This window comes from Sus scrofa, chromosome 2 (genome assembly GCF_054392235.1).
Source record: "Sus scrofa isolate SSC_HxYL_T2T_F1_AM1 chromosome 2, Sscrofa_HxYL_maternal_Yorkshire_Landrace_v2.0, whole genome shotgun sequence".
NCBI lineage: Eukaryota > Metazoa > Chordata > Mammalia > Artiodactyla > Suidae > Sus > Sus scrofa.
Genome location: NC_139384.1, coordinates 107,649,092 through 107,676,574, shown reverse-complemented (window position 1 = coordinate 107,676,574; position 27,483 = coordinate 107,649,092). Strand labels below are relative to the sequence as shown.

Below are 27,483 nucleotides of genomic sequence, written 5' to 3'. Positions count from 1 at the left end.
CTTTAAATGACAGAATGGATATACGTTACAGTAGGCAATGGGGGAGATCTGATAGACTAAGAAAATGGCATTACTGATTATCTTGATTTTAGAAAATTGATGTTGTAGAGGTGTGAAGATGGCATTGAGGAAGAGAAGGTCATATGCAGGTGTATTAGTTCATAAGCTCCTGTGATGATCAAAGAAATAGTGATGAATGGCTTATAGAAAATAGAGATAATAAAAATGGAGAAAAGATTAGGTCAGAAGGTCACTGATGGTCTAGACCCTACAGTAGTGAGCACCATATATGACTTGTACAATCGAGAGAGGAGTTATTCTGAATTTTGCACATGGGTGAATAGAAGGAGGATTGCTTTTCAGATGAACAGAAATATCATGAGAAAGAAAAGATTTTTAGAGGGAGAGGTAAGGAACATGTTGAATTTGAAAGAACAGTGGGGTGGGTTGCCTATATCTATATATATCTGTGTGTATACATACATGAAAATTTATTTGCAGCTAAATTATATGTAAGCATTCTTTTGCTATTTCTCTATTATTACTGGATGATTTTTATTTGTTTTTGACTACTTTTAAACTGCTTTTTTGACTACTTTTTTCATTACATAAACTAGATAGTATATTTTGTGGACAACAAAAACTGGTAGTATAGGGACAAGGGATTTGGAAAATGTGGAAGTATAAAGTTAATTTGGTATGAAAATTTAGCCTCAACCTAAGACTCAAAGTATCAGTCCAATTAGAAGAGACCAAGGTGCTGGCTAAAGTACAGAAAGGGTGGTGTCATTAAGGCTGCTGATGGGAGAAGGAAGTTCTTTGTTGATGACATAAAATGTGACAACATTGTCAAGTGGAAAGAGCTTATGGATTCAAAATACTATATAAAAGACTGAGTACAGGTTTCAGCCGCTGATGAATGAATGTCTTTCAAGAGGGAACATAACAGCTGTATTACTTTTCACACTTTTTGTAATAGGTGTGAGGGTCTACTGAAATCCTTACTTCAGGATTGGTTTCTTTTTCATATCTTTGTAACATACTGGCCAGTGATTTCTAAATCAAACCTTAAAAACATCCTCACTAGCAAGCAGCTGTTTTGATAGCTAAGCCCATTAGCAGTGGCATACTTCCTATCTCTGTCAGTGGTTGTAGTGATGATGGAACTCTTGGTGAAGAAATTGTCTTAGGAAGGATAGGCTAGACCATGATGCAGTAAAAAATATATCCTATGAGTCTCAGCGGCTTAACATAACAAAGCCCCTGGTGAAGGCAAGCAAAGAGTCTTTCTCAAGCAATGACTTAGACATGCAGCTTCACTCCATTGTGTGCCTCAACCGTCTCAACACGTGGCTTCCAAGGGGATTACCAAAGGAGAAAAGAGGGAACTAAGGAGGCACTGTGCTCTAAGCTGCCTCTACCTGCTAGTGGTTCATGCCACTTCTGCGTATAGCCCTTTGGAGGCCAGAACTAGTTGTATAGTTTTAATCTCGCTGTAAGGGGGTCTGGGAAATGTACAGGACTGTACAGGTATTTGATAAGTCAGTGTTTCTGGCAGTTTAATCTTCCAGTCACAAAATATCCTCTTGTTCCTTTTATCCCATTCCTAGGAAAAACTCAACTTCTCTCCAGGGAGATGATCTAAAATTTGTTCCATCACTGAATCCAAAGTCCAGGAACTTTGGGTTCATGATAGCCTGTGAATTAGGTCTAATTATGGCTTCACTTTTTCCAGAGTTTCATGACTTAAAGACAAATTATATATGCCCTCTTCCCCAAACTCAGCAATGGAATACTCCAGTTAGAAAAGGGGAAGGATTGGAAATGGTCCACAGTCCTTGGCTCATACCAAGTCTGAAATCCCACCGCACAGAAAAGGTGAAGCACCTTACCTTGAGGGGTTGGAGGGCTGGACAGGCAAAGGGTGGGGGTTTCCTTAATTATTAAGTCATAATTCTCCTCTGTTCCTTTGTTGTTCTCAGTGATCTCATGTGAAATGGATGCTGAAGAATGTGTTCTCTCCAAATTTAACTTAAGCACCCTATTCTCAGCCCATTTCTTGCTCTTGAAAGACTAGGAGGCAAAGAATTGATTTAAGTCTTGAGTAGGCGGAGTTCCCGTCGTGGCGCAGTGGTTAACGAATCCGAATAGGAACCATGAGGTTGCGGGTTCGGTCCCTGCCCTTGCTCAGTGGGTTAACGATCCGGCGTTGCCGTGAGCTGTGGTGTAGGTTGCAGACGCGGCTCGGATCCCGCGTTGCTGTGGCTCTGGCGTAGGCCGGTGGCTACAGCTCCGATTGGACCCCTAGCCTGGGAACCTCCATATGCCGAGGGAGCGGCCCAAGAAATAGCAACAACAACAACAGCAGCAAAAAGACAAAAGACAAAAGACAAAAAAAAAAAAAAAAAAAAAAAGTCTTGAGTAGGCAGATGATTTTTCAACCAGTCATGTAGGTTTCTATGGCAGTGCAGTAGCTGTCAAATGTAATAGGTTTCAAATCTCTTTGATTCCAATAAGTGTCATGGTCAGTAGCCTACCTCAATTTCTTCTTATTAGGTAATATCTTTTTTTTTTTTTTTTTTTTTTTTTGCTTGATAAGTCCACAAGTGCAGCATATGGAAGTTCCCAGGCCAGCTATAGCTGCCGGCCTACACCACAGCCATAGCAACTCGGAATCTGAGCTGCATCTGCAACCTACACCACAGCTCATGGCAACACTGGATCCCCAACCCACTAAGCGAGGCCAGGGATCAAACCTGTGTCCTCATGGATACTAGTTGGGCTCATTACCGCTGAACCACAAATGGGACACTACTCGACAGTATCTTTTAAACTGTCATGTGTCGTTGTTCCTGATACCTCTTTCTCTTTCAGTTAGTGGAAACCTTGAAGCTATTAGACTTGAATTAAAAGGCCATATCCCTAATTTGATCTTTGTAGTGAATCACTTTATTAACTCAAAATGTCCTTCTTGTAAATTAGAGGCTATCCATATGTCCTGATACAAGTTTTGAAACAGACAATGGTTGTAATCATCTGCACCCATGGTTCTCAATGCCTTCCAGGGAGACTGTCCCAGCCTGGATGCATTTCTTGTTTTTATGACTGAGGGATAGGTGGTGGCATTTTGTGAGTAGAGGCCAGGGATGCTGCTAAACATTGTGCGATGCACAGGGCAGCGCTACACAACAGAGTTATCTGACCCAAGATGTCAAGTGTGTCAGGGTTGAGAATTCCACCTCCAATACACACAGACATATTCCAGAAGCTCCCACCTTTGGTTACTCAAGACTTTTTCAATAGTTTTTAGTAAAATTGTCAGAATCCTTCTGATTTCTTTGGAATATTAGGACTGGAAATAAATCCAGTTTCCAGTTATAGTTTAGGATCTTGGAGGAAACCAGACAGCTATTCTTATTTTATATATTTTACACAGACACACAAATATGTGCCCTTAACACAACTCCTAGGTCACAGCATCTTCCTAACAATATTTCAGAATAAGATTTCCCCAATGTTTTCCTTTTTCTTTTTGGGGGGGCCTTAAAAGGGAGGTTTTCCCATTAGATCAATATTTAGCTTATCATTGAGAATACATAAGAAGTATAAAAACTTTGCTAAATGCAGTCTTTCTGGAAAGTAAAAAAATCTCAACCGTAAAATTCTAGAAATTTAATTGACCAAATGCAGTGGTGATTATAGGCAAAGGTAAATTATGAAGCAATATTTTCTGTGGTTTTCATGAGAGGTAATATAATATTGCATTCCCAGAAAGTTAGTACCATATTGATATGTTTTTTCTCTCTATTCTTGAAAAGGTTTAGAGCATCTGATAATTAATCAGCATTTTCTTTAAGAAGAATTAACATTGTTGTGCAAGGTTAACTTCATTTTAGTGTACCATGAAATGAAAAAGACCAGGAAAAGGCCCTGAAATGAACTGTCTTCTGTCAATAAGCTACTGTTTAAAATTACTAATCTTGCAGTTTCCATCATGACTCAGCCGAAGTGAATCCTACTAGTATTCATGAGGACATGGGTTCAATCCCTGGTCTCCCTAAGTGGGTTAAGGATCCTGCATTGCTGTGAGCTGTGGTGTAGGTCACAGACCCCGGCTGGGATCTGGCATTGCTGTGGCTGTGGCATAAGAAGGCAACTATAGCTCCAGTTCAACCCCTAGCCTGGGAACCTCCACATGCCGCAGGTGCAGCCCTACACAGACAAAAAAAATACTCATCTTATCTGTAAAAATGTGCTTTTTGAGTCAGAGGATTTATATCATCTCGGTCCTCTCATCCATGATCAGTACGTCCTCTATTTTGTTGTTGTCGCTGTTGTGTCTGTTTCCTTCTGGTGCTCTCTTAGCTGTAGAGAGAAGGAATACTTGAGGGAAATGTGCTTGGACTAATTCTCTGAACCTCAAAGCACGTCTTCATAATAATCACAAACTTACATGTGAGAGGGGATTAATTACAAGCCGCTATATTTCTTGCATTCCCTTGCCTTATTTCCATTTCACCTGTTTTGATAGTTTTGATTTGAGGCACATAGATTATCATTTGTTTTAAATGATATATTCATATTTACAGAAAAAGAAAAGCTGCTAAAAATTACAGAAGTCATCCACTTTTAAAATGAATGGTAATGTCACAAGTAGAATGCCAGCTTGTTCACCTTGTCCTTGGTCGTAACATCGAGCTATTCTATTCTATGTCTTTTTTGTAGTTATGAGTAATACCCCAAATATTTTACAGCACAGTGATGAGTCACAAAGTAGAGGAACTATAAATAGTCTTGTTCTTGAGAAACAATGAAGCCATCTATTTTTTTCACATTCACCCACCTCATATGCTATTTCATTTAAGGTTGAGCTTTTTAAAAAACAACTCCCCCCCCCCTTTAAACATTTAATTTCTGGCACAGGTTATGTTTTCTAGTAAACTGTTTCATTTTATCTGATGCTTCCTAAATGTATCTAAATCTAGCTCATCATGCATTGCTAGCTACACCTAATCATACACACAGGTCTGAATTACTCCACTCCTATTTAAAGAAAAAGAACAAAAAGTAAGAATGGCAGATGTGCTCATAATTAATATCCAACTGGGTTAATCAGCAGATCCCTGGGAATGCTCTGAGACTTGAGTATTCAGAACAATCACTGCCTTAATCTATAGACCTCTCTTTAAACACGTACAATTGCCAGGGTTTTTGGAAGATGTGATCCTTGCAAATAAGGTAGTAAATAGTTTTAAGTCATAGACTTATGTCTTTGAGTAACCTAATTCCATGCTTGATTTTGACTATTTCAGTGAGAAATTTATGTTTAAAGTTTATAGTCGATACTATGTGCAAGTGCATTCAATTTCTTGTATTTCACACATTCTGAAGTACAGCTCATCTACAACTACCTAAATACAAACAAGATGAGCATTTAAAAAAAAATGAATATTTCTGAATTGTTGAGTACTTCTGAAGGTGAGGACATAAGAGGCAAGGTAATTCACTGAAGAAGAGAGAGAAGGAAGAGAGGGTGATTTATAGGAAAAACCCACAATCTTTACACTGAGACAACCTTAAGTTGAAAGCTCAGTCTCTGATTGTGTAGCTCCCTCAGTTACCTAAGAATTCAGATCTTCAGTTGCCTCATCTGTAACTGTAGAGTGAAAATACCTCTGTCTTAAGAGTTTGAGGTGTTAAATAAGATGGCGCAGTGTTTGGGATATTAAAATATGCTAAATTTAAAAGTTGGGTTTCATGGAGAATATGGAACTCTCATCATAAAAACACTGTACTGTGTAAAAAGCTAAATTTTAGTTATAGCATGGTTTGCATTTCACTTTTGGAGTTAATGTATTCAGGTATGTGCCTGGCACGTGGTGGGTACTCAGTAAATGTTGAATGAGAAAATGCTGGCTTGAACAGAAATCTTGGAATTTAACTAGGAATTTAGTAAAGGGGGAAAAAAAAACAGAGTGGGAAGAGGTTTATCAGTTCTCTCTTGACTATCTTTAAATCCAGGACTTATGAACTATTTTCTGTAAGTGGGAGGATACTCTATATGATTATTTTACATGTATTATACCTCGATAATTATATTTCAAGCACTTGCATTTTGTGTTCGACTAGTTAATGTATTAATTCCTCCACAACCTAGTTTTTCCACTGAGAATGGTAATATTAACAGTTTTTTTTTCTGAGTCAGAGAATTTACATCATCTCAGTCTCTGAGGGGTCCAGGGGCATGGGAAGGTGAGGGCCCGGTGCTTAGACTCCAGCATGTAGGTCAATGCAGCATAGTGCTGGGACTCCCGATGTGCTTGCCTAGCAAGTACCCTATGCCAAAGGCAGCAAGGCATTAAATAGCACATAAAAATACTTGGGCAGATTGAAAGAGATTGAGGGAAAAGCAAATGGGTTATAATTTAGTACTCTAAACCATGTTTACCCCCATTTTTTTTAAACAGAAAGCTCCATATTTTCATTTTGCACTGGACCTTGCACATTATGTAGCTCATGCTGACACATGTGGCTGTATCTTCCAATGCTTCATGATTTAGCCTGACCTGCCTGTGCCTTCCTTTCTGGCTGCATCTGGTAGAAGCTCATCTCCTTACAACGCCTTCCAGCCTCACTGACCTTCTGTCTGCTTCTTTAATATGTGCATTTCTGTTTCCTATCTCAGAAACTTTATGCTTGCTGTTGCTTCCTCCTAGTGTACCTTTTCTCCTCTTGTCTTTCATTTCTTAGCCAAAGTACCATTTCTTCAGAAAATTCTCTCTAAGGACTGTAACTAATCGAACTGCTTTGCTTCTATACCAGTTCTTTTCTATTACTCATCCCTCTTTTATTTCCATTACAAAACATAACTGCTATAGGCTTATTTATTTATTGTGTTCAATCAAATGTAAAGTCCCATGAAGAGACATTGTATTTTTTATCATTCAAAGTGATACGCTTATACTAGAAAATGACCTGGCACATAGTGGTTGCAAAATAATTCCTGTCAAAATAAATAACATACTGTTTATATATCCTAAACATTTATAAAAGATCTGCTCTGACAAAAACACTAGAATATGAAGGGGATATTTATATGGCTCTTCTAGTTACTTTTAACTTAGTCAAGAAGGAGTTCCCATTGTGACTCAGCAGGTTAGGAGCCCAACTTAACCATAAGGATGCAGGTTTGATCTGGCATTGGAATGGGCTCTAGCACTGCTGTGGCTGTGGTGTAGGCCAGCAGTTGCAGCTCCGATTCAACAGCTAGCCCAGGAACTTCCATGTGCCGCAAGTGTGTCCTTAAAGAGAAAATTAATAATAATAATAATAAATTCAGGAAGATGGAAGCAGATATACAATTGAAAATAGTACATAATAACTTGAATGGTCAAAGTTAATGTTAATTAATTCATATTATAAAATATCATATCATTACATGTGTAGCAACAGATTAGAGTGGTTTGGGAAAGTTTAGGGCACATAAGAGTGTAGGAAATCCAGTTCTCTCTTCTGTGTTCACAGCAAGGAGGTCAGCTATTCAGGAAGAATAGCCTTGAGAGTCTTACCCTGGGGGTGCTAATCACAAGTTTACAAGCTTTTGGTAGCATAGTAGTTAACAAGGGCTTTGTTTCTAAAACTGCATTCTTGGAGTCAGAGCTATCAAGTGAATTGATCTCCAAGAAAGCAGATAGAGTTTCAGTCCCGAGATAGTGAAAAAGCTGGGTTGTGAAAGGTCACTACTTATCCCTTGTGTATATATACTGAGCATCAGTGCTTCCTAACTCTGCACCATGCTCAGCCTTGAATTCATCCTACCAAACCTCCATGATCTGTCTCTTGATCCTACTGTAAACTCTGGTTTAGCACTTATTTTTGCCTTTTTGGAGTTGACTTTTTCAGATTGTCTCTTGTCCTGAGCCTTCTTTCTTATCAAAGCAGCTCTCTTCACTTACCTATAGATCCACAACATCCATAGGCCCACAGGTTTTGAGGCCCTAAATTTTTACCCTAACACATCACCAGGGTCCCTTTTATTTCAAGAGAGCAGCAGGTACACATTGAAGATTGGTTAAGACATGAAGAGTTGGAAAGGCAATGACGATGAAATTACCAGGCTGCATTTTAATATCCATTTTCAGTTCCAGTTTGATGTGGCAGACAGTTAACAGACTTTCAGAAAAAAAAAAATCCCACAATCCAGAATTTTGGAGTCACTCAACAATAAACTGGGTTATGGACAGTGATTGTAGAAAAAAAAAAAAAAAAAGCCACATGATCTTTGTTTTGGTTTTAGGCATTTTCTTAGGTCAGTTTCTCTGGAAGTAGAGCCTCATCTAAGACAGTGTCTAAAACTAGGAATGATAGTTATATGTTCAGCAGAAATCTACACATGAGTTAGAGAAGATGATCTGGAAAGGACACAAACTAAACAGAGACATGGTTTCAAGGGTTCAGCTCTCACCTGACCCTACAGGGAAGCACTAGAGCACAAATTACATCAGAGTCTGTCCCAGCTTGAGGAAGTAGGGTGTTTGTACCACATTCATTTACAGATTAGCTCAGAGTCTCGAAGCTGAGGTGTTTCTCTTAAGTACATCCAGTTAGGTAATTCTATGATCTTGAGGGGCTATCTGTCTGAGGAGATTGAAGATAGGAGCTATTTACAGGAGCACCAACAATAGCAGAAAAAAGATTCATTGTCTATCTGAGAGGGAAGACAAAAATGTTTTCAATGTGCACCCAGCTAGTAGAAGTAGATACAAATGCACATAAGTAATTACAACCAGAGAGCAGAGTCAAAACCTATGGTAGTTGTCAGTTTTAGAAGAGGCAGAACACAAGACAGAAACAGAACAATGACTCTGCACATATTAATTTCTACAGTGAGACTAAAGAAAGAAAGCTATCAGGATTGGGCAGGTAGATAGTGGAAAACTTTGACTCTCAGGTTATTATATTTGCAGGAACTAATTGCAATGCTTTAAGGAGGAAAAGGGTACTGAGAAATTGAGACAAGGAAATAAGAGATCCACAAGATTCCTCAATTATTCATTAATGTATTTAAGCACAAATTTATAGATTAAAAGCATATTTGAAATTACTGTGATCCCATGACATTGCATGGTTTATCACTATGAGCAGGAGATTTAGGCATGATTTTTATTTTACTGCGTACATTGTTTATCACTTCTGCATATATCATGGAATTTCAAAATCCCTTTGAATAGAAAGGTTGTGAAAAGATGAACACAGAGTTCACTCCTGGGAAGAACAAAAGGAGTTAATTTCAGAAAACTTTGGCTCCAAGTAATCTGTGTAAAACATTTAATATATTAAACAAATACTGATTGGAAAAGGAATAAGATGTTTCTTTGTAGCAGCTATTCAAAACAACCATTTGATAAATGACTACATTAGAACTTTCTGAAAAAGAAAGTTAAATCATCATAGGTAGAGGGACAAGTTTAAAGTATGGACCAGAAGAACATACATCATTTTATCATTTGATGATAGCTTTGACCAGTATCTGTAATACTTAGCACACTGGAGGCATTGTGTTTTTGAAAAAGGATACTCTTTGGATACGGATGCAGTTGGTTTTAAATTGTAGCTTGCCTGCTTGTGTATTTGTATGATCTTGAGTAAGTCATTGAAACTCTGTGAGTTCACTTTGCTCATCTGTTCAATGACTTCTGACTAGTTTTTTTAGGATTAAATAAAGTACATATACACAATACTTGATATACAGTCAAAATTGTTAGAACTCTCTCTCCCATTCCCTAATATTTGTGGTCCTATAGCTAAGCTTTTTGTTCTAAATTGGTCATCCCGTCTCTGTCAGGGGCAGAAGGTGTACCACAGCATCCCCCTGGGAACCAGAGCCTACCCAGTGGAGAATGAGAAAGGCTAGATTCTTTAGCACTCCGCAATGGTGTGTGAGTGAGAGAGCAAATGAGGAAACAGGTGGATTGAGGGCACCCAAAGGTTAAGGATATAATGAAAAGCACTATGATTCCCAATGAAAAAGTCCATAAAATATCTGTGGATTCATACATAATACATTCTTTAAACACATAATAGAGTCTTATTGTTAAAGAAATAGACTTACACATTATGTAGAGTTTTCTTTTTCTTTTGAGATCTAAAATATATGATATAATCTCTAATTATACATTGCCATTTACACACGATCTTCAACAATTTATTTCTAGCATTTTATACAGGGTCCTTAATCTTATATTTTTTCTTTATAATTGGAGTACAGTTGACTGAGCTTAAATCTAATAAGAGTCTGATTGGGGTTAAAGATGTGCCATAATGGAAATGCCTAATGATTTCATCTTTGTTTCAACTGTGTTAAGCTCATGAGACCTATGATTTTTATCATTATTATCAGCATTTTCAATGTTCATTTTCCACTCATTTTGGCAAAATAATAAGGGCAAAGAGCATAAAATACTCAAATAATTACATAAAGCCTGCTCTTACAGACAAAGATGGCATGACTGCCCAAACAGAACTCTTGGCTGTCAGGCAGTGCCACCACACATTAGTGCAAAATGTTCGTTGATCTGCTGATGTATGAAAGTCTGGATTTGGCATACAAAAGGCACTTTGGAGTGTCGATGTATAATGCATGAAAGTGTTGGCTGTTCAGAAGCTGAAAATATGAAAGTCAGGGACAGCCTGTATGTATATGAACAAAGAAAAGGAAACAGATATAATAAATCATGGCTGAGTTTGTCCTGTAGGTGTTAAGGAAGACTTTTAATTGAAGGTGGCTTTAAGTGCAGACCCTCGAGGTGAGTGGACTTGAATCAGGGATTGCCCCACTATTTAAATGTGCTCCCATCTTGGAAGTGTTAAGGACATGGCATGTTTAGGAAGGATGAGTGCAGAACATAGAGTGTGGGGAGAGACATGAGGAAGTTAGTTTGGAGAGAGAGTTTGAAGAGCCTTGCGTGCTAAATCAAGAGTTTGTACTTCACTGTGTAGGTCAGCAAATCTTTCTCTGGTTTTGAAAATGAATTGAAAAGTTAGGAGATTTCAAGAAAAAAAAAAAATCCAGATTTCACGCTTTCCTTAAGAAAGAACAACACTGAGCCTCCATTCCTATGGGACAACCTTGGCTAGTTTAGCTGTTACCCTTTTTTGTTTGTTTTGAGCTCCTGCTCTCCATTTTTTTCTTTCCCTTGACAGGATTCTCTCATCCTAATGACCTGCCTGGCCCTGATATGCATTTGAATTTATGGGCCCTGAATGTAATGGGGACCATCAGATACTGGCAAAGAAAATGATCAGAGAAACCCATTAAAATATGTTATCATAAATTGGGTACTATGTGAGGCTCTGTACAGTAAAAGTATAGGTGTGGAAACCACAAAGAAGGTGTTTGGGGTTGGTGGGTTCGTTGCTAGAGAGAGCAAGAGGGAGGGGGAGAGAGAGAGAGAGAGAGAGAGATAGAAAGAGAGAGAGAGAGTGAGCGAGCAAAAGAAAGAAAGGAAAACTAGGAAATTATTTAGAAATTCCAAGTGAGAGGTGAAGATGATCTGTGTATCTTCAGTATTTTTGTGTTTCAGTATCTTTTGAATTCCATGGCAATAGACATATTAGCTTGCATGGAATAGGTACTCAATAAATGTTTGTTGTATTAACATATTTGCTGATAAACATTTACTCACCATCTAGACCTTTTCCTACAGTCTTTGGGCCCTAGTTTTTCCTTTACTAAGTACAGGTGAAAAAGTAGAATTCAGTGATAGCTCCAAGTAGAGACTTACCAACCCTAGAGATTTTGTTTAAAATGCTTTCGTGTTTGATGTGATACAGATGGATGCATCACTGAATCATCTTCAATTTCTAACTCTATATAATTTTGCACATTAACTTCAAAGCCAATTATATTGACTATGTGGGAATTAATAAAAATCATTCACTGTTATGTTAATAATTTTAATAGTTTTTTATTGGTTATGATCAATTTTATTAAATAATTTAAAAAGTGATAATTCTGAGTTACAGTAGACTTCTAAACAGTACAACAATATTAAAAACTTTAAATTGTGAAAATGTTTCCATATTGTTATATTTTGATGATAAAGAAAAAATATAAACTTTAAGTTTATTAAAATATATTAACAGATATTTTTTAAAGTTTATATGGATGCTCTCTATTTATTTATTTTTTTAATTACTCAAATGAATTTATCACATCTGTAGTTGTGTAATGATCATAACAATCTCATTTCACAGGATTTCCATCCCACAGCCCAAGCACTTCCCCCCACCCCCCAAACCGTCTCCTCCGGAGACCATAAATTTTTCAATGTCTGTGAGACAGCATCTGTTCTGCAAAGAAGTTCAGTTTGTCCTTTTTTCAGATTCCATATGTCAGTGAAAGCATTTGATGTTGCTGTCTCATTGTATGGCTGGCTTCACTTAGCAAGATAGTTTCTAGGTCCATCCATGTTGCAAAAAATGCTGGTATTTCGTCCTTTTTAATGGCTGAGTAATATTCCATTGTGTATATGTACCACTTCTTCTTGAGCCACTCCTCTGTCAATGGACTTTTAGGTTGTTTCCATGTCTTGGCTATTGTAAATAGTGCTGCAATGAACATTGGAGTACATGTGTCTTTGTGAGTCGTGGTTTTCTCTGGGTGGATGCCCAGGAGTGGGATTGCTTGATCAAAGGGTAGTTCTATGTTTAGTTTTCTGAGGAACCTCCATACTGTTTTCCACAGTGGTTGCACCAATTTACAATCCCACCAACAGTGTACTAGTGTTCCTTTTTCTCCACACCCTCTCCAGCACTTACTGTCTGTAGACTTTTGGATGATGGCCATTCTGGCTGGTGTAAGGTGGTACCTCAGCCAGCATCTCCCTAATAATGAGTGATGTTGAACATCTTTTCATGTGTTTCTTGGCCATCGGCATGTCTTCTTTGGAGAACTGTCTGTTTAGATCTTCTGCCCATTTTTTGATAGGCTTGTTTGTTTTTTTGGTATGGAGCTGCAGAAGTTGTTTTAAAAATGTGAGTAGATTTCAAGAAATATTTATAAAATATAGGTAATTATTATTCAAAGAATGCTCATCTATGGATCACAAAATTACAAAATGGAATATTATTATTCCTTTGATATCTCCTGTGTTCCTTTTTCTGAATCTATTGCATTCCTATGTAACTCAGAGAAAACCATGAAAAATTTGATTTTGTGTTTGTCATTTCCTTGTTTTTTCTTTATATTTTTAACCATGTGTTTGTAATACTAAATCACATATAACTTGCTTTTGCATGTTGTCTTTAACTTTCCATAAATGGAAAAGTATTATATGTGTTCAGTGACTTGGTTTTTTTCACTCATTATTAGGCTTTAGAAATTTAGACATTGATTCAGGTAAATGTAATTAATTCACTTTCATTTTTTGCTTTTTGTGGCATATGGATGTTCCCAGGCTAGGACTCAAATTGGAACTGCAGCTGCCAGCCACAGCCACAGCCATAGCCGCAGCCACAGCCACAACAATTTGGGAACCAAGTCACATCTGCGACTTATACCACAGCTCATGGTAGTGCCGGATCCTTAACCCACTGAGGGAGGTCAGAGATCAAACCCACATTCTCATGGATACTAGTTGGATTCTTTACTGCGGAGCCACAACAGAAAGTCCCTTAACTCACTTACTATTATTGCTCTCCAGCATTCCATTGTATGATCACACCCTGGTTTATTTATCTATTATATTTTTAATGTGCATTTGCAATTATAAACTGTGCTTTTATGAATGTTCCCCTGGTGTATATATGTGTTTCCTTAGGACTTAAACCTAGAAATGGGATTTTTATGTCAAAAGAAATATGTGTATTCAAATTTGTTAGGTAATCTCAAACTATTTCCCAGAATAGTTTAACAGTATGCACAGCGACCAGCAGTATACACATCAATAAATATTTGTTTGCATCACAAACTTGTGACCACTTGGTATTGTCAGAATTAATTTTTTTGTCAATCTAGTGGATATGTAGTTCTATCTTATTATAGTTTAATTTATAATTCCCTGAAAAATAATGCAATTTATTAACTTTCCATTTGTTTATTACTTATTTGCATATTCTCTTTTGTGAAGCATCTCTTCAATTCTTCACACATTTTCTTATTTATTTATTTCCTTTTTTTTTTTAAATGACTGCACATGCCGCATATGGAAGTTCCCAGGCTGGGGGTCGAATTGGAGCTACAGCTGCCAGCCTATGCCATGGGCACATCAATGCAGGATCTAGGCTGTGTCTGCAACATACGCCACATCTCACAGCAATGCTGGATCCTTAACCCACTGAGCAAGGCCAGGGATCGAACCAGCGTTCTCATGGATCCTAGTCCAGTTTGTTAATCACTGAGCCATGAAGGGCACTCCCACTTCTTTATTAATAGGAGTTCTTTGGAAATTATGGATCCTACTCTTTGGTTATATGTTATATGAAAATGTTGAAAACATTTTCTCTTCTTTGGATGGTGCCTTTTGTTTAACAGAACTGCTTAACTAGAAGATGGTTCAGGAGTTCCAGCTGTGGCATAGTGGGTTAAGTATCCAACTGGGGTAGTTCAGGTTGCTCTGGAGGTACAGGTTCAATCCCCAGCCCAGCACAGTGAGTTAACATATCCAGTGTTGCTGCAGGTGCAGCATAGGTCGCAGCTGCAGCTTGAATTTGATCCCTGGCCCAGGAACTTCTGTATGCCATGGGTGCCACCATATTAAAAAAATGTGGTTCAATCTTCAGTCTTAATATGTATAGATTGCACATTTTGGGGAAGGGTTGAAAAAGCTCTTTTACTACTGAGTTTATAAAATAGTCTCATATTATCTTATAGAATTTTTATAATTTTGCTTTTCATGTTTAGGTCTCTAATACCACAGGGTTGATTTTTGTGAAGGGTATGGGGTAAAAATCCAGTTTTATTTTTTTTTTCCCATGTGGATACCAGTAGCCCCAGTACTATTTATTGTAAATGCCATGTTTTTTTTTTATCTGAAATATCATCTTTTCATAAATCAAGTTTCCTTGAACGTGTGGGTCTTTTTCTGGAATTTTTTTTTTTTTTTGACTAGGCTATATTTCAGACTCTGGGGTAATATCACACGGTCTTAATTTCAGTCATTCAAAAATAATTATTGCTATCTGTTAAGAGATACATTCCAACATGTTATCCAAGAGTCTTAGACATTCTTAGACCTTTGCTTTTCTATTTTAATCAATTTGTCAAGTTCCACTTTACAAATTTAATCATATATTTTTTAGAATTTTGTTAATACATTTGGGGAGATTTGACATCTTTATGGTATCAAATCCTCCAATCTATGAACAGCTCTATTTGTTTATGTTTTATTTAATTTTTAATAAATATTATAATTTTGTCTACAAAATTTTTACAGAATATTATCTTTATTACTCAGACTACATTCATGTTTATAAAATATTAAACAGCATTTAAAAATATTGTCCCTTCTATGTTTGTGGCTAGGATATAGAAAATGTAATTGATTTTTATCAGCTATTTTGTATCTTTCTAGCTTGTTAAACTTGCCTTCTAATCAATTCTAATAATAAATTTATTGGTCTTCTTAGGCTTTGTAGATAGGTAGTAAAATATGTACTAATTAAAGCTTTATATTTTTCATTTTCAATGCTTATACTTTGAATCTTTTTCATGGCTTACCTTGCTGGCCATAATAACTAGTACAATCATGAATAGAAGTGATAACAGGAAATGTTATTTTGCTCCTGATGCCATAGGAGGAGAAGTTTTCTTTATTTCACATTTGAGACTGATGTTTATTATAGTTTTTTTTTCTGAACTACCTTTATCCATTCAAGGAAGTTTCTATTTCTTATGTGCTAAGAATTTTTTTTTTTTTTTTTGTCTTTTTAAGGCCACACCCATGGCATATGGAGGTTCCCAGGCTAGGGGTCGAATTGGAGCTGTAGCTGCCAGCCTACACCACAGCCATGGCAACACAGGATCTGAGCAGTATCTGCAACTTACACCACAGCTTATGGCAATACCAGCCGGATCCTTAACCCACTGAGTGACACCAGGGTTCAAACCTGCCTCCTCATGGATGCTAGTCATATTTGTTTCTGCTGAGCTACGAAGGGAATTTCCAATGATTTTTTTAACCATATACAATTCTTAAATTATTAAGCAGTTTTCCTAAAACCAATGGACAGGATTATACAGTTTCCCTTTACTTTATTATGTAGTAAATTACAATAATTTTTTTATATATGTAAAGGCAACTATAAAATCCTAGGGTAAGAGTTCCTTGTGGCTCAGCAGGTTAAGAATCTGGCATTGTCACTGCTGTGGCTTGGGTCACCACCAGGGCATGAATTCAGTCCTTGGCCTAGGTATGTCTACATGCCATGGGTGTGGCCAAAAATATTTTTTTTGGTTTAAATTCCTAGGATAATATAACTCAGTCATAATTTTTCATGCATTTCTAAATTTAATTTGCATATTTATACATTCAATTTATGTACCAGTTATTATGAGATTACCTTTCTTATATTGTCCTAGTCTCAGTTTATATCCCAGGATAGTCTATTCTTATAAAATAAGTTGCAGAGTCTTCCAATTTTTCATTATATCCTAGAATAGATTTCCAGGATTTTAATTATTTTGGTCCTTAACTGCTTGGAAGAACTCAGTGATAAATTTCTTCAGACATGGAGTTTTTCATTATAGAAAGGATTTACCTACAAATTTAATTTTTTTTACAGGTTCTAGAACTCTGAAGGCATTCTATTTCATTTTTAAGCAGTTTAAGTTATATTATTCTAGGAATTCTTTCATTTAAACTTGTTTATTATTTGTGCCACATTATTGACAATTTTATTACAGCTTTTGAGAAGTGAGAAATTTTCTTTATTGATTTATTTTACATATATTTTCTTTCACTGATTTCTGTTTTTTGCTTTACAATAATGTTTCCTTTTTTAAGGTTTACTCTTATTTGTAAATCTTATTTGATCATCTGACATTTTTAATTAAAAGACATAAATTTCTTTCTAAATATTATTTTAGTTGTACACTACAATAATTATACATAATATCCTACTATCATTTGGATTTAAACATAATATGATTTTTATTATGTTTCCTTTTTTGAATCATTATTTAGAAGTATGGTTTTTAAAATTCTAAACATGGTTATTCTAGTCATTTTTTGTTAGTGATTTCTAATTTAATTACACTATGATCTGCAACATAGTCTGTGTGCTTCCAGTCACTATAATTTTTTAATGAGTACTCTAGACATTTTAACATGCATATTTAATATATAAACATCTAATATTAAGCATTATGTTTTCTCTTTTTCTGATAATATGAAGACCTAGCACTGCTTAACTTCAATACCTCCTATTCCAATGCTAATGATTTTGACATTGTGATTTTTGGTTCTATATTTTCTAACTTCACAATAAATTATTTACTGCTGATGTTATAAAACTATAACATTGAATTCACAGAAGTAATTATTCACAATTATTTTTCCCATCACATTCAACATGTACTTTTGTTGAATACTGGCCTTAAGTCAATGATCAGCCTATACTTAACTCTTTGGAAAATAATTCAACTTTTTAATTCACATAAGAATTTTCTCTTTGTCATGGTATTCTAGAGTGTCACTGTGGTGAACCTGGGTGAAGAGTTCTTTACATTTTTGTAAGGGGAATTTTGGGGCTTTTGAATATGTGGATTGATGTCTTTCATTTGTATCATATAAGTCTCAGAAATTTTCTTTTCAAATATTGCTTATACTTTGATAGTTTTTCACTTCTTCTGTATGTTTTTGTACACTCAAATCTTAGCTTGAGTTTTTCAGAGCATACAAGTTGTGTGAATTAAGACTGTCAATGCATGTGAAAACTGGCTTTTTTAAATTATGTTTTTTGAGGGTTTTTTTGGCCACAATCATGGCATGTGGAAGTTCCCAGTCAAGGGATGGAACCCATGCCACAACAGAAACCAAGGCCTGCTTCAGAGACAATGCAAGATGCTTAACCTACTGCATCACAAGAGAACTCCATGTTTCTGTTTTTAACTTTGCATTTACTGTGGAAATTGCGCCTTTAGGGATATGTCACAGATTTTTAGCGATTTTCTTTTAGACTCCTCATCAGTTTATTGATGTGTTCCTGATCTGTTTTTAAAAATCTGTCCCTGATCAATTATTAAATCTATTGGCTAACTTTTTTTCCCTCCACATCATACAACAGCTTGATGTTGCCAGAGTAGGGATTGAACTTGGATCACAGTGATGAAAGCACCAAATCCTAACCACCAGACCACCTGGGAACTCTATCTGCTAAAATTTTAATGTTAATTAATTAATTAATTTTGTCTTTTTGTCTTTTCTAGGGCCACACCTGTGGCATATGGAGGTTCCCAGGCTAGGGGTCTAATTGGAGCTGTAGCCACCAGCCTGCACCAGAGACACAGCAATGCAGGATCTGAGCCATGTCTGCAACCTACACCACAGCTCATGGCAATGCCAGATCCTTAACCCACTGAGTGAGGCCGGGGATCGAACCTGCAACCTCATGGTTCTTAGTTGGATTCGTTAACCACTGAGCCATGACTGGAACTCTTAATGTTAGTTTATTTTTAATTTACTTAAGTTCTCTTTGGTTCTTTTTGAAATCTACTTGGTTATTTCTTTTTAAAATCTGTTGACTTTTCTGTTTGTATTTTCTATTTATTTTATTTGTACAATATATTTGATGTGTTTCTTTAATACTTTATATTGGTAAATCCACTCCTGCTAGTCTTATATTTTTTTTCCCTTTTGATGTCTCTTGATAGGTGGGGGCGTTATACAGTTTTGGACTATGATCTTATATTTCTTAGAATCTCATCTGTAGGGGATATATCAGTCTAGGATAAAGTTAGGTGCATTGAGAGAATTTCTATTTGTATTTGTGTGGTATCTGTCTATATTACCTAGTTTGAGACCAATGTAAATTCAAGTTTTGTCTTTAAATTTTTAGAGTACCTGCGTGTGTATTTATGCTACAAACTCATGTGAAAACTAATTTTTGCTTCTGAAATCTCAGGCAAATATCTTTAACCTCACTTCTGCTATGAAGGCTGGACCTCTGAGGCCATAGCTATTTAAGAATTTTCTCTTAGTCTCCTTACCCCGAACAGGCCTTGGCCTTGACCTTGGCCTCTTGTCCCTTGAGTCCTTGAAGGCCGTGAATAAGAAACATTGTTTACTTTTTTTAGAAAATCCCTCGGGATGAAATCCTTCAGTGATCTTCTTAACACTATTTTCCACCTTCACTTAGGTTTTACTCTGAATATTCCTTATTTTCCTATGAATTAAAGGATTTAAGAAATATCTTATTAACATTTTTAGAACATTTTCAGAGTGTGGGTGTGCCCTAGTGCCAGAAATGGAAGTCTGACTATTTAATTTTTGACTGGTAAATATTGGTGTACAACTTAGAGAAAACTAAGAAAGTACCACTGGTTTTAGTAATTTTCCTTGATGAGGGTGATTTCAACACGGGCAAGCAATATAGGAAAGTAACTCCTGACTGTGGAGAGTAGTACAGGGCAGAGGCCAAAAAGAGCTACCCCTGTATGAAAAGTTAGTCTCAGAGAGGGCTAGATGGCATTTCATTGAGCAAAGTGGAAAAGACAGTCAATGTTTGTTTCCCAGAGAGGATCGCTATATTAAATACAGGGTATCTTTTAACATTAGAACTTCAAGTATATAATGAGTATATTTTTTAGCATATGGCCCCAGTATTTTGTTCTTTCTAGTAATCTCTCATCTCAAATACCTTAGGTATTATTGAATATAACAGACCATATGATTTATGAGCACATTATTGTGACTCACCAAAAGCCTTAGAGAAGTACTTTGCAAATTCTAGTGTAAAATACACGTCTTGTCAAACTGCAGATTGCAGTTTAGCAGGTCTGAGGTGGGGCATGAGATTCTGCATATGTAACATGAAGAGTTCTATTTTGAGTGTAAAGATGAAAACTCCCCTTCATGTAAGACAAATTTCAAACAATAATTTCACATTAACAAAGAATAATTTTCTACTGCTCTCTCCTGGAAACATCAGGGCAGAAATGTTTTTCTAAGCTTTTGAACTTTGTTGTTAAGATTGCATTTAGATGTCATTGATAAAGTCTGGCTGTGTGTTTAGTAGATGTAGTTCTTGTAACTAGCCCTTACTGAAACATTCTCAAAATGCCACCTCGCCATTAAAAATAAGCTGAGATACTGGAATTCCCGGCTGTTCCCCATCCCATTTTATACAGATATACGTAGTCCAGGATACTTCACAGACAACCAATACATCTCAGTGTGCCATGTGTGATATTCCCTGGAATAAGGCAATAGAAATCCCAAGGGGAGGAATTCTTTTGGATAAACAAATTTTTGAATAGATCACAAACTTACTCTTTTGTGTCCCCTTCTATTTCAGGCAGAATCTGGACTGGTGTTGGGAACATAGTAGCTTCTATTATACCAATTGCATTGAGAATTTTATAACTGCTGAATTTTCACATGAACTGCAGGTAACCCTAAATAGGGAAATACTAGAGTATCAGAGATACAATGACAGAAGCATGCGGCATGCTGGAATAATTTCCATATATGCTTACTTTTCTTTCTCCCTTAACTTCTGGCTAGTTCTAGACTACATTTGCCATAAATGGAATAATTCTTTGGGGTTATATTTTCCAACATTTTGTTAGAGGTTAGGAAAATTCTCTTCCTCCTTTGGAAAACCTGTTTTCAATTTTCCCATCAGATGAGTGCATCTTACCAATTCATGAAGAGTTTAGAATGTTCAGAATGGAACAATATAATATGACTAATGAGAGTGAGCTCTTCATCACCTTGCCATCCTGGCTCTTTTTGTTAGATATGAATTTCTGCGAAATTTATTTTTGCTTTTATTCCATGGTAGTTCAGTATTGTTTATTATTTGTCATTATTCTGAAATTCTGTTTCATTTATTTTTTTCCTAGAGCTGCCATGAAAATAAATACAAATCATGATCTATTTAAAAAATAAAAATTAAAAAAAACTTTACTCTTTTCTCCTAAATCATCATATGTCATTGCTTTTGCATGCGAGTAGTTATGTCTCATTAATGGCTTTTGTGGTGTAACTCTGTAATTAATATTTATATATTAGCTGTAGTATTCGTTCTTATGGAAAGAAGAATTATATAGTATAGAATTGAATGTTTTAAAGCATTCAAGTAAACCAAAAATATTTCCTCAAAAATGTGTTGAAAGGATGTAACAATCCAGCATGTGATTTTAATTAATGTCCAAGTAACTAAAAATGTATTTAGTTCATAAAGAAAACATATTGACATCTAATTATGGATCATAGAATTTGGTGCAGCAAAACCGTAGTGCATCTGTTCAGTGAAAACATAATCATGGAGAATACTAAATGGCACAATGTATAATGAAAAATTGAAATAATGAACAAATAAGACCATTAAAAAAATCACAGTGTGGAACCATATAGAGTTGGAGTTTAGCAAGAGAGTTCTGGTAGTTCTAGATTTATTGATAACAGAGATCATTAAATTCATGCAAAACTTAGTATGCTAATTTCAGTGGCCATGCAGCAGAATATTCTCACTTTTCTCATTTGATGGAATTTACAATTCTAAAGTTGCATGGGAAAGTTAGCACATTAGCCCACTTTCATATTCACAGACATAAAACATAATATGTAGATCAAGTTAAGGGTTATCTTTTCAATAAATCATTTTTCTTTAATTAATGATGGCAAAAACTAACAAATGCCAAAAATGTTGACTTCATTTCTTTACAGTATCATTGGTTCAACCCTCTTTCCTCTGTTCTGACTGATTTAGTTCAGGCCCTCACTTCTTTTTAGGTGGGATTTCAGTAGCCTCCTCAATAGCCTGCTAGCTGGTTCTTTTGGTTCCTTGTGGAGGATGGACCTCTTGCTCTCTTCCCTTCCAATGTATTCTGTGCCTTACAGCAGTGGTTCTCAGGTGTGAGCTTGTATTTGAATCACCTGGAGGACTTGTTAAAACACAGAAATTTGGACTGCATCCCTAGAGGTTCAAATTCAGTGTGTCTGAGAAGGGTCCCCAGGATTTGCATTGCTAATGATTTCCAGATGATGCTAATGCTATGGAACTGGAGACAACTTTTTGAAAACCAAGGCCTTGTGTCTTGCTAATCACCTTAAAGCCCATATTGCCCCCAGTACTTCCATTTTCACAACCCCTTATTGTCTTCTCGTGGTCTTTCAAATCAAGCTCAAACCTAACAAGGTACTAGGGATCTCTACTATGTCATCCACCTTCACCCCAATCTGTATTTACTCATCTCCAAGTTGCCTCTCTCTGGGTGTTTAATGCTTTAGCACAGTATGTAACTCATATCTAGACAGCATGCTCCAATAATTTTCTACCTTCATGCTTTTATTTGGCTATTCCAATCTACCTGAAAGCCCTTTCTTTTTATCTTCATATTTCAGTCATTCAAGTTTTAGCACAACTATTTCCTCCATCATGATGCATCTCTGATTTTCTCTCATTTATGTAGGTAACAAATAATGTCACACTTCCCAAAATTCTTCCCACATTTCATCTTTCTCACATTAATTTCTGCTTTCTCTGCTCTTTTGGCTTGGATACATATCTAAATTTTCCAATTAGTTTGTAAGTTATTCTGGAGCAGAACTTGAGTTTTGTCCTCTTTGCTAACACAATGTCTTACAAATAGAAATTCCTACTAAATATTTGTGGACATTTGTTACTTATATAATGATCATGAAAATAGCAATAATTAAGGCAATCATCATGATAATAAGACAACTAACATCTACTGAACTCTTAATATGTATCTAGGAAGGATTCTAGCTTCACACATTTTCTTTCATTTAACCTCCTCATTATCCCTAGGAGATATTTCCATTCCCATTTTATAGTGAAAAACTGAGGTACCCAGAATTTAAATAACTTATCTATAGTCACATAATCAGAAAGCAGGGTAACTGGGATATGATCTCAAGGTAGTATATCTCAAGAGTTCAGTCTTCTGACTCTTTAGATAAATGAAGTTTCTTGTATCATACACATACAGATGCTTAAAACTTGGGCACAAAATGGACAAATATGTCTATAAAATCTTATTTTGTACTTAAAAAAACTGACTAATCAGTGACAACTACTGACACATATTTAGTGCCAGAGTGGCTCTGAATATTCTTCCAGTTGTAATGAGTAAATGTGATATATCAACATCCTTTTAATGTGTGTGGGTGAGGGTCCAGGGAATTAGCTGGTGACAGCCCTGAGTTAGGTTTTTCACAGGGTTCCTGTGAAGATATGAGGCCCCAAGTGAAGATTTGTTCAGTTACCAGGGCTTCTTAAAAATCATAGCGACTCTCTGGAGTTAGTGTAGTTTATTTTATTTTATTTTATTTTATTTGTCTTTTTTTAGAGCTGCACCTGCATCATATGGAGGTTCCCAAGCTGGGGTCAAATTGTAGCCACAGCTGTTGGCCTATACCACAGCCACAGCAATGCTGGATCCCCAACCCACTGAGCGAGGTCAGGGATCGAACCCAAAACCTCATGGTTCCTAGTTGGATTGTTTCCACTGCGTGACAGTGGGAACTCCAGTATAGGCTATTTTAGTCAAATAATCATGTCATTTTGCTTTTAACACATACGAGTCTCAGTTATTCTAGTGTTTATAATCTTAGATAATTTACCACCACCTTTTAAAGAGAAAAAACAAAAAGCAAAACCAAAAAAACTCTTTGACCTCTAAAATGAACTTAAATTATATTCAATATAAAGTTTCTTAAATATTGTAAAAACATAAAACAAAGTATATATTTTAGGCAACTATAATATTAAACATAATAAATTAAGTGCAAACACAACTACAAAAGATTCAAGTTATAAACATTAAAAATGAGGAAGGATTTTTATTGAAACTATATTTCCCATGTTATATTTAAAAGTAGCAAATGTACCTCTGTTTACTTTGTTACTGGTTGTCAACATAATTTTTATGCTTTTGAGCACAAGGGACTGTAATTTGATTCATCATTTTTATCATTATTTCTCCTTTTTAAATTAATTTTTAACTACTACTCTGTTATTTTAATGAGCCAATCAATTTAAGAATCTGTACAAATGTAAAATAGAGTAACAAAAGTGATAAATGAAAAATTCTTCAGAGCATATTTATGTTATATGCTCTGTTACAAGATGTTCTGCAGTCAGACTAGCCTACATTGTCTGTGGGGCAGGTTTTTTCTAGTCAGTATGTTTCCACAACTGCAAGCTTTTTGATGACAACTGCTGTATAAGCTTAATTGAGAAAACATGCTGAACATCATTTGGCCTTCAGAAGCTTAGAATGTAATGAAATGTAAACTAAGTACATGGTCATAAGGTGGTCATGTAGATGGGATAGAATATGGTGATAACAGTATTTTCACATTTTTAGAAAAGAAAGCAAAACATCAACAGTGACAAGAACAAGGACACATTTTCCAGAGCTTCACAACCAAAATGAGTAGACCCTTGCCCTTGGGATCTTAGAGAACCTGGACCATTCTTTGGAGCTTCCATTTGGACTGGAAATAGAGAGCACATTGGGTATTTAGAAGAACAGAAGAAAAATTTTGCATCATGGACTCAAACTTCACTGGGTTGGAGGTGTTTTAGATACTCAAATGGGAGAGGATTTGAAGAAAGGAGAAATATTGTATGGAGAAAGTTGGAAAAGTGAAATTAATAAGTCATTGGCACTCTTCTCTCTTACTTTGTGCCCTCTACTGACACTCTCTTGCAGACCACTCAGACTCCGTAGTCACACAAGAGGTGACTTCTGATGTAAGTTACTTCAGGCAAAACCTTTATGTGCTCAGTTCGAGTTTTTGGTTTCCATTCTGCTGTGGCATGTAGTGACAGCCCTGAAAACATTATGTCTGTCACATGCAGTCTTCACCCTGGATTTCCAACTGCTTAAGATCTTTTGAGTATCTTTAGTCACTATATCAAATGAAATCACTCACAAGAACACAGGAATAAAGCCCACTTTCCTGACTTAAGGAATAATTCCTCCCTAAATCTCCTTTGCTCATACAAATCCGAATATGTTCTAAAAGGTTCCATATAAGAGAATTCACAACTATTCTTCTCTGGAAACTTACTCCATTGTATAACAGCCCACATTTCTGTGTAGGCATCCTTCCTCATGTCTAATCTAAATTCTCTGTAGTGTATTTTATTCTTTTCCCCTTTGTTTGGCTTTAGTATCAGAACAGATGGCCATCTTTTGTCAGTAACTGAAGACTGTTTCTGAGAAACATTGAGTCTGCGTCAGAACTTGCTTGTTAGGCAAAGCTCCTATTCAGGACAGAAGCTGAGACGATCTTTGAAGTCATCAGGTGTGTCTTCAAACTACTACTTTCCTTTTCCTCACTTTCAGTCACTTAATAGCTTCATTTTTAAAAGTTTTCTCATCCCTATCTTAAGATACATAACTTATATCTTAAGATATATAAGTCAAGGTATAAATGACTGCTAAAGCTCAAAATGTAATCCACTGGGGGAGGGTGTCAATTTTAACAAAGTGACTTTTTCCTTAGATTGAAAGTTACAATATCTTTGCTAATTTTAACTAAGTGAATTTTTTTTTTTTTAGACTGAGGGTTATAATATCTATAAATAAGTAGATTAGGAGGATGGTAAATAGTCACTGTCGGTATCAGTGGACTCATTCTGTGCAGGCGATCAATTAAAACGTTCTACAGGCAAGAAGTAGCCTTCCTCATTCATGATTCATTCAACAAATATTCACTGGGCATGTGGATTCTGGGGCACTGGGAATCCAGCAGTGAATTAGACAGTGTCTTATAGACATTACATTCTTGGGGGGAATGAGGAAACAGTAAACAAACCAGCAAAAACAAGAAAATGCCAATTGTGAGAAATGAAAGCAGAGAATTAGAAGAAGGCAAGGTGAATAGAGAGTGACTGGTTGGCTACTTTAGATTTGGGTGTCAGAAAGATGTTCCTTGGGGGTAGGGGTAGGGTCACATCTAAATTGATACCTGAATGTAAGACAGGGCTAGACATGGCAAAGAGGGAGAAGAGTATTCCGGGGAAAGGTGAGAGCAAGTACAAGGACTCTACAGATAGGAATAAACTTAGCATGTTAATGTTTGGCTCCCTGTAGAAAAGAGTGAGTCTAGAGGGTGACTGAGGTTTATAGGAAGAGAGAGAGAACCCAGTACACCAAGGCTTTGATATGCTAGTATAGAAACTTAAGATTTTATTCTAAGCATAGAAGGAAGACTTTGGAGCTGGATCTGATTTACATTTATAATATACGACCAATTTGCTGCGGGTGATAGCAGGAATGGCAGCAGGAAGACAAGTTAGGATATGGGTATTGGGTGAGAGAAAATGATGACTCAGGATAGGATGGTGGATGTGGAAACAAAAAATGATTTCTTTAAGAGGGTGATTGACAGGGCTTGTTGATAGGTTAAATGTAGAATATGAGTAAAGACAAGAGTCAAGAGTAATGCCTAGGTTTAAGGCTTGACTAATTCAGGGGTGATGCTACTTTTATTGTTATAGAGAATACTTAGGAAGAAACAAGTCTAAATTTAAGAGCAAGATTTCATAGTATAATGTGCTATAGTAGTTAGAGTCTCAGATTTCAAGGTTTGCATACCTGAATCTAAATCCTCCTGGCTTAGGTACTTTGCAATTCTGTGATCTTGAGCATAAATGGCTATCAATATAAGTATAGGATTGTGAATATGAAGAAAATAGGCAATGCATAGAAAGCATTGTAGATATATATATCAGCATTGTTATTAAATTTGTGATTAGAATTAGGGAATGGGATGGACTGGTAAGTTAGGGTTTAATATATGCAGACTATTACCTTTGCAGTGGATTATCAATGAGATCCTGCTGTATAGCACTGGCAACTATGTCTAGTCACTTATGATGGAGGCTGATAATGTGAGAAAAAATAATGTATACATGTATGTGTAACTGTGTCACTATGCTGTACAGTAGAAAAAAAAATGAAGCATTGGTTGTTGACAAAAAAAAAAAGAAAACTGAAAAAACAGTATAAATCAGCTATATTGGAAAAAAATAAAAATCATTATATTAAAAAAATAAATAAAATTCACTTTTTTCTATTGTCAAAATTTTAATATTCTTGGTTAATACTTTATTCTGTGACTCCAATATATCATCTCAAATTGCAGGGTTTAAGAATTAGAAACATAATTGTTTTTTTCTGACCAATTCTTTAACTAAAAAGCTTATATTCCTTTAAGTATACCACAGTATTGTTTTAACCATAGAGCATATTTCTTCCTATATGCTTTTAATTGATCAATA

The 27,483-nt window shown here is 36.0% G+C and overlaps 1 protein-coding gene across 10 annotated transcripts in view; it reads left to right on the top strand.

Moving 5' to 3' along the window:
* Nucleotides 1-27,483, top strand: part of LOC110259422 (endogenous retrovirus group K member 9 Gag polyprotein) — a 789,250-nt gene that overhangs the window by 279,107 nt on the left and 482,660 nt on the right. Inside the window, exons 5-6 of one of the 10 annotated variants that reach the window (XR_014838260.1) lie at nt 20,515-20,608; nt 24,557-27,287. The exons of 8 other annotated variants lie outside the window; for them this stretch is intronic. The gene's annotated coding sequence lies outside the window, so the exon portion shown is untranslated. Of the gene's footprint in view, nt 1-20,514; nt 20,609-24,556; nt 27,288-27,483 lie in introns of those variants that run through there. One more of the 10 variants, XR_014838258.1, reaches the window with a different exon arrangement.